This window comes from Hippocampus bargibanti, linkage group LG09 (genome assembly GCF_051943395.1).
Source record: "Hippocampus bargibanti isolate YZ-2025 linkage group LG09, ASM5194339v1, whole genome shotgun sequence".
In the NCBI taxonomy this organism is placed as follows: domain Eukaryota; kingdom Metazoa; phylum Chordata; class Actinopteri; order Syngnathiformes; family Syngnathidae; genus Hippocampus; species Hippocampus bargibanti.
The window spans coordinates 9,029,450-9,038,565 of NC_142742.1; positions in this window are offsets into that span (position 1 = coordinate 9,029,450).

The window sequence follows — 9,116 nt, forward strand, 5'->3', positions numbered from 1 at the left end:
GGAATAAATGATGATTTCAAAAGCCCCGCCAATAAATACGGAATTATACAAACAGAATATTATCCTCACGCTCAACAATCAAATAACTGTCAATCCCAGTGGAAACATTTGGAGACTGCTCTGCGTATGTCAAAGCAGCTGGTGAACTCCTAAGCAGAAGAAAGTCAGATCTGGGAAAAGGCACAGTAATAACTGGGGTGAAAATACTGAAAAGAAAATACAGGGATACCTTGGTTTACGAACTTAATTGGTTCTCAGACAGAGTGTGTAAGGTGACAAGTGTGTATCCCAAAAATGTATTTCCCATAGGAAACCATTAAAATGAGAATAACCTGTGCCCAGGTCCCCATAAAACATAATTTTCTACTTTCTAATTTTCTAAGCCTTAAAACTACACAAAATATACCTTATTTTCTATGGTATTATAATAAAAGAAATAAACTGTACTGTATAATGAAGTGGTTTTATTTACCTTTGTGATGGTCGTTGATGGCTTGATGGAATGGAGTGGCCGGTTACATCAGCATTAAACACATGATGAGGAACGTAGCCTTCTTCTTTCTTCATAATTTTATTATTATTATTATTATTATTATTATTATTATTAAAGTTCAACACGAGTAGATATTATTGAGCTTGAATATTTCGTTGTGTAATAATATGTTTTGAATAATGAAAGTGATTCCATTTTTCAATAAATGTTGATTTCTTTAACTTTGCACCTTCGATTGAATCTTATTACAAACAGACGCAATCTTGATAAATCACAGTTCGTGTCATTTTAATCTATCTACATTTCATCCTCCGAGTATCTGCGAAATAGTATGTACATGCCATATCTTGCATATTCCTTGAGACAAATGTATTAACTGATAAGGGCTATTTTTCACATTTGAAAGACAGTTAATAAATTGGGTTGTAGTGTTCTTACTGTGCTATGAGGTTTACACACACTACATTTAATGCTTTAGTATATCCGGCCCAAACACTCCCTCCAAAATGCTCCTGGCCCGGCCCCACGGTCAAATTTTAGAACCCATTGTGGCCCACGAGTGAAAAGGTTTGCCCACCCCATATCAGATAAGTGAATTAGAAAATGGATGGATGGACTTTTTATGCTATTCCAAATGCCACCCCTCAGCAGTCATGCACAGCAACAGTGGCTGCTCTGAGCCGGCACATCCTTGGTGTAAACTGTAAACAGACAATTCTCTGGCTTTAGTCTCGCATGACTGACCCTTGCAGATGACCCCTTCAACCCGTGAAAGAAGACTGCTCAGGGGGTTTTGTGGCATGTGTGTCCATCAACCCGGATCTTTGGAGCTGGAGTAAAAACAACCTTCTTCCCTCATGGTTTTTTTTGTACCGCTTCACCGCAGTGGTTTATGAGATAAGATGCTGGTGGAGTGTGGGCGCATATTTACAAGCATCCATCATTTATGGAAGCACCTACATGGAAACGCTAAATTAGGCTCATGTTTCTTTTCCCTCCAGCTGTCAAAATGTGACATATTATTTTCATAAAAAGGCCCGCTGTGAAAATTACTCAAACATTTCCTGCTCCATTTGCTTTGTAGCACTTTGGAATTGTATATTGTTTTGATGTGGGTGAATCAAATGATTTGTTTATTATAATTTCATTTGTTTTTCATGCTCTTGATATTGTGTCGAACAAAAAAAAAAATGTCTCCTTCGGGTATCCGTAGCCGATAGTTGGCAGTGGAAAATGGCACCCTCCTGCAGGGGATCCTGGCTCTATGAAATATAATTAGCGATTAATTCACCTACAAATACAAACATTTACGTTGGTGCTCAAGAACATATTTTTTTGCATATGATTTATATTAATTGAGTACTTTGGAACGAAAAGCAAATAAGTGGATGTGGAAATGTCACGTTTTGGAATTGAAGCGGATTGTTGTTTTGGTCTTGTTTTTCTGTTTTCTTTTGTCACTTTGTGTTGTTGTGCGTGGTTTGAGGAGCCCGTTATGAGAAGAAAAGAGCATCAGAGCAGAGCACCAATGCGTATGTGGAGCTGTTGCGGCTTGGAATTGAAGCGGATTTACGTTGGACAGGAGATGTGAGGCAATCTCTTTTCATCAATGGAGACTACAGATTCTTATTTGCTTTCCAAATTTAGCTTGTAGCAGAGGTGCACATTTCACCATGACGTCCCTGATCCAATAGTGAAAAGGACGCTTTGATCCTTTGCTATTTCATCTAGAATTGCTTCATACAACAAAGAGGGTGCAGAAAGTGCAAAAGACTGAAGACTGTCTGTGTCATTGTGTTGTCATATCATATGTTATTTTGTTTATTTGTTCTTTTAACATTAAGATGGCGCCACAAGAGTGGCTGCCTTGACAGCACCTCCTGTATTTTGTTTTTCTACTTCTTCTTTTCCTTTCGTCTTCTTTTCATCACTGCGCTTCTGTGAAATGTACATTTAATGTGGGAATAATCTTTTAACGCTGCTGGAGGAATGGAATTGTTCAAATTACTGGTACTTATTTCTCAAACAAGCAAATACTTTCATGTCACAATATTTACATTTGGATCCACAACATTTGTTTGAATACATTTTTTTCACCTTGCATTTTGATAAATGGTACTGAAATAAAACTGCAGTATATTCAACATAACTCTTGCTCTGAATATCGTTAGTTGTGCAAGTCTACTGTAAGTATTCACTAGCAAATGACTTTTTAGATTTATTTATTTATGTATTTTTTAGCATAGCAAGTTATCACGCCGTTGCTCAAGCAAATGTTATTTTCTTCCGCATTCAACTATCCTCATTCCAGGGATGTTCTCTTAATCAGCACAATTACACGACACCAACTTCCCTTCCAATAGACTGGCTACATCTCTTTGTCCCGCAACTATAATTGGTCCCATTGCGCACACCCCTTCAATATGGGGTCGCCATGGCAACAGAGGCTGAAATCTCCAATTTTACTTGAGCAAACATGCTTCAATTAAACGAGCGCTCGTTTCTGTCGTCTTCCTCCATCCGGTTGAATCCAAAATGACATTGTGTTCAAAGCTGTCAAAAACAACAACCAAAATAAAATGGAGATACAGATTCACATTCTCTTAAATTATTTCATTTCTAGTTTATATTATTTACACCTATGTATTGACTGTTTGTTTTAATTCAAGATGTAGCGGCAGAGAATATCAATACTATCAGCCCCACCAGCCCCGCCACAAACAAATGATGGAAACTGAGAGAGAGGATTGATTGAGAGGAGAGAGCACTGGAGATTTCGACTATTCCTTCCATCGATCGTGACGGGTAACGGATGAACTAATGGCTGTTAGAAAACCGCAGTTGTTAGTTTACATTCGACCATCAGCTGCAGAAAACGTCATGCATGCTGTGATCCAATTACAATTCGGCCAGTCCGGTGGTCTCCTCCCTGGTCTGTAGGGACTTGAGTCATGTCGCTCTCCCATTACAACTCCACGAAACTGTAAATTATGAGACAATGTGTACCTTCTGAAGCCAATGAGAAGACGGCTCCTTTCTCTCCCTCCTCTGGGAAATACGAGCACAATTTGATCCGTTGTGAGACCACCAGAAACAGCACACGACGAACAAATACTCTTTATTGTTCGAAAGTAAGAGTGCGGGTGGGGCACGAGTGCTTCGATGTCAGAATCATCTTTATTGGCCGAGTGTGTAGAACACACAAGGAATTTGTCTTCGGTAGAACACGCTGCACTAGTATTATCATGAAAATGACATGACAAATAAGTCTGGAGGACACTAATAAAGGCTAATTTAATCTAATTCCTTAATATAAGTGGTATCTTTCAGGAACAACTGAAACAATGTGCAAGGTATCAAGCAGAGCTAAAATGATCAGTGGTAGAATAAAATCCGATAACAGTTGTACAGTTGGTGCAGAAAATCAGTCAACCATTTTAAAATCAGTGAACTATTTTAAAGTGATCAGGTGCCGTATTTGTAGTAAAACAAGTGTGCAATTATGTAGATGTCCTTGAGTGCCTCAAAGTGTCTGGTGCTGGGGAATATATACTGTAGGTCAGTAACAGTGGTTCAAGTGAGTACAAAGCTGGAGCTACAATGATTATAACGGGATGATGTTCCACAGGGTTGTGCAAAATGGTACGAGAAAGTTATACAGTAAAGTCTCGTTATATCGATATTCAAGGGAGTCCGAAAAAATATCGATATAACCGGGACTATCGATATATCCGACCCTGTTTGCATGTAATTTTCTCCGTGCGTGCATAGAAATAGTATCGATATAACCGGGACTATCGATATATCCGATATCGATATAACGAGGCTTTACTGTATTTGTTTATTTCTCACTATTGATAATTCGACCGATTCTCCCTCCCATCAGGTGAAAAGACTCGATCTGCGTACTTCCATCAATGCAATATCAATCGTCTTTGTCATGATCTGGTTTGCGACCAACGGGGGGCGCTGTCGGCCCCGCCTGCACCTGCACAAGTGCTGGTCGTCCCGATCAGATTGGCGACCAGCGGGTAGCGACGTCAGCCCTGCCGGCACCCTCGCAGGTGCTGGTCGTTATAATCATTGACACTTAAAAGGACACCTGGCACGATCATCCGGTGCCGATTCATTGTTTGTTTGCTGCTTGGTTGCAGCATGCATTGTGTACGTGTTTGTTTAACCTTGGCGGACTTTTACACTTGGTTTTCTGTTGCTACTTTGTATTTTTTCCATTCAGATCATTTTGATGTTTTACATTTTGTTCCTGCTGACTTTATTTTAATACAATTTGTCAAACAACCTCCTGCTCCCTCCTGCCTGCTTTTTGGGATCCGAACCCGCCATCACCACCTCGCAAAACGTGACAGAATGAATCGGCCAACCATCGGATCCCGCAGGTACATCGGACCCGTCTCATTTCCACCCTGTGGCTGGCAATGCTACGTCCACGTTAGCGCAAGCATCGTCGCGTTTGAATTGCGTCACTCGACGAGCCGCAACGTCCACGTAAACGTCCGGCCGAGACCTCCTTCCAGGTGGCCGTCCAGGGTGACACTGGGTGACTGGCATTGCACGCCCACGTCCAGCCACGCTGTCGTCGTGCATGACGAATTGAGTCTCATCCACGACGAGCCGTGCAACGTCCGCGTCAACGTCAGTCCGAGACCCCACTCACCGCTGGATCCCGGAGCGGCTCTGGACTGGTCTCGTTCCCCCGGAGCCGGGCAGTTCACGCCCACGTCGGCGTCCGGCCGAGACCTGTTCCCATATGGCCGTACGGGGTGCCATTCTTTGCCTGGCAGTTCGACGTCCACGCAGAGCCATGCGCCGTCGCGTGAACGTGCGAGAGGGATCGCACTCACGCCCACGACGATCCGTGCCGCGTCTTCGTCCACCCCAGGCCGAGTCCCGTTCCCATCAGGCCGCCGCCCGTCGTATGCTGGAGAGGCAGCGCTTGCCCTCTCCACCGACCGTTCCCTGGCGAGTGGACCTTTTGGGAGACTGTTGGGACTTCTGGAAGCAGCCCCTTGAAGGGGGGGGTACTGTCATGATCTGGTTTGCGACCAACGGGGGGCGCTGTCGGCCCCGCCTGCACCTGCACAGGTGCTGGTCGTCCCGATCAGATTGGCGACCAGCGGGTAGCGACGTCAGCCCTGCCGGCAGCCTCGCAGGTGCTGGTCGTTATAATCATTGACACTTAAAAGGACACCTGGCACGATCATCCGGTGCCGATTCATTGTTTGTTTGCTGCTTGGTTGCAGCATGCATTGTGTACGTGTTTGTTTAACCTTGGCGGACTTTTACACTTGGTTTTCTGTTGCTACTTTGTATTTTTTCCATTCAGATCATTTTGATGTTTTACATTTTGTTCCTGCTGACTTTATTTTAATACAATTTGTCAAACAACCTCCTGCTCCCTCCTGCCTGCTTTTTGGGATCCGAACCCGCCATCACCACCTCGCAAAACGTGACTGTCTTCGGCCGTCTCTCACTCCTCACACCACTGCTATCCATGTTCATCGTCTTGTCACCTCCCGGATTGACTATTGCAATTCACTTCTCTTTGGTGTCCCTCAGAAACTTCTCCAAAAACTTCAACTCATCCAGAATTCTTCAGCCCGAATCATCACCAGAACCTCATCCTTTCACCACATCACCCCTGTCCTCCTAGAGCTCCACTGGGTCCCGGTCAAATATAGAATCAACTTTAAAATTCTTCTTTATACATTTAAAGCTATCCATAGCCTTGCTATGATTTTCCATGCCATTGTCTTGGTTCATACAGTGTGTAATTAAAGAGTGGGAAGGGCGGTGCCAATGATTTTTTTCCACCGTACTAATTGTCCATTGAAGGCATATTTTGTCCATTTTTGGTGGCCTCGAACCAAACCATGATGGAAGAACACAGGCTGACTGCCGTGTAGAACTGTCGTAGAACCTCCTGTGGTAGGCCATGCTTATTCAGCTTGTTTTTGTCATGCTTTGAAAGGTGACATTTTGATGACAAATTTAGATCACATTATTGTTGATTTTACTGTGCTTGGGTTTTGTATTTAATATTCACTTTACGGGGGACAGCAGACAGTTTATCAGCAGGTTACGGGGTGCATGAAAATGTTGATTCATGTGAAGCACTGTTTTGTGAAGTGAAAAAAATTGAGTTGACCTGAGTTCAAACGAAACGACATCATAGTGGGACTCACTCACTTCAGTTGACCTATTGTGCAAGTGGTCGTTGACCAAGAAACATGTTCTCTGTCGTATCAGTTGCTGGCGCTGACATCGTCTTATTCACCGATTGTGGGATGCCACACCATCCCAGCGGTGCCCTGCCGATGTGACGTTCTGTGAACAAGGCACAGCAGATAATTACTAGCTATTGTGTGTTATGTCTGGCGCAGTCGTTTTGCACAATCTCTACGTGAAAGAGGGTAATGATGACTACAGGATGTTATTCTCTCTAGTGGTCCAAATAGAGTAATTACAAAAGAGACCTGTGGCGATTTCATCCGTACATCTTCCGTGGTGCTCGTCCTAATTAGGGTCGCACGTGAGATGCAGCCTTCCTCATATGACTTAAATAAATTGTGTGTGTGTGTATATATATATACAGTAAAGTCTCGTTATATCGATATCGGATATATCGATAGTCCCGGTTATATCGATACTATTTCTATGCAAGCACGGAGAAAATTACATGCAAACAGGGTCGGATATATCGATGGTCCCGGTTATATCGATATTTTTTCGGACTCCCTTGAATATCGATATAACGAGACTTTACTGTATATATTTGGATACAAACAAAGGTTTTAATCAAAGGTTTCAGGGGGAATTCACAAGCAACAAAGGTTTGAATAGTGTCTCTTCCAATACTTAAATCAAAATAAAGTCTCTTCTGAGGTAAAACTGAAGACGGAGTTCTTTTCCAAGAGTCTCTAGGCCTCACCCCTCTTGACGTCCTCCTCATGTAGCCTAGCCACCTTAGCAAGGTCCAAATCCAGTGTCCTGTCGTGTGGTCCCAACTGGCAATGAGTTCCACGCAGCAATCAACTTCTTCACAGAGCACAGCAATCGAGCTTGTCTTTCCCCAAGCCACACACTCAGAGGCTCTCTGCCTTAAGAGCCTTGCCTGCCAATCCCGCCCTGATCAGCTGCAGGTGTGTGGTTTTTCTGCCTTCCACCAGATGGGGCCAAGACTCTCTCTGGGTGGAGCCATCTTAGGGGTAGTATTTGCCCTCCAGGACACAGCCTCTCGTGACATCACAATATATATATATATATATAAAACTTCAAATACATTTTTGATAATACTCACCATTAATATGAATGGTTTTCTGTTGCTCATAATTGGTAAAAATCCAGCCAAACTATCAGAATAAAAGTCAATTTGCCGGGTACAAGGTAACTGCTAGCTAGCCTGCACACTGCTCATTAGCTTGCACGCTTGCTTTCTGCTGCCTCTCACAGTAGTACTATTGATGCTAACGTTAGCATGGGGCTTGTCATAGTGCCATTGACATTCGACTGTTTCATCGATGCTATTGTTTAATTTCAAATTAGAATCTATCAAATTAGAACCTGTTCTCTCCACAAAGGCGAATCCTTCGGTCTATTCAATCTGATGTGGCATATGCCACCTGCCACAGGTTGTCTCCTCACGTTCGTCCGACATAACACCTGATTTTTTTCACTCGTTCGATTATTCAAAAGCGGGCGTTTACCTGTTTCGACATCAACGATCAATCCAATCAAAATGGCGCTTTCAGCCAACAGGCGTCAGTATCATCCAATCAAAATTGCGATTTCCGCCAACCCAAGCCGAAATAGAAAATGAACAGCAAAAAAGCGAGAATACAGTACAGTACATATGTAGTTTTATCTGGTCACTTTAGTCTGAAAAAGTTGGAAATCCGCCGATTGGCGGGAAAATTCTCATCCCTGTCATTGTCATTACATGCCTCCAAAAATCAGTTACAGTTTGTTACAACCTCAACGTTGTTTATATAAAAGGCAAAAGAAGCGTTTGGTACGACTGTCATTTGTCAGAATTTGGCTGTAAGCGATTTTCTAAAGGCTGATCCCGTATTGTGCAAATGAATTCCTTTTGTTTTTTTGAAATGCGTCTCTGAAACAAGCTTTGGCGGATTCGGTTTGCGAGGACTATGAAAACATCCTAATCTCAGCACTCCCACGAGCATTCAGGCTTGAGCGCGGCAGTGCGGAGAGAAACGATATGTCTGTTTTTTTATTCTTCACGCAGCGTCATTTACTTGGCGTCGCTGACACCCCTCCTCTCTTGTGCGATCTAAGTGATATTCGTGAATCCTGCTCCAATTTATAAATCAAGCATTGCCAGCAGCAGAAAACAAAGGCTTAACGCTGGCGAAATACATTTTTTTTTCTTCTAATTATCTGCTTCTTTGTCCTCTCTTTGTGTATTTGTACCCCAACACAAATCCTAATCAATATAGCCTTATTGTAAATTTACCATCCATGTCTATAAAGAGTACTTGTGTGCACTGTTGTTGGAAAAATGTCTTGAAACTGATTCAGCGGGTTCTGACAAACCTGTTTAGTCTCCTGTGATCATAATCTGCGGAGGCCTTCGTGTCAAACGGCT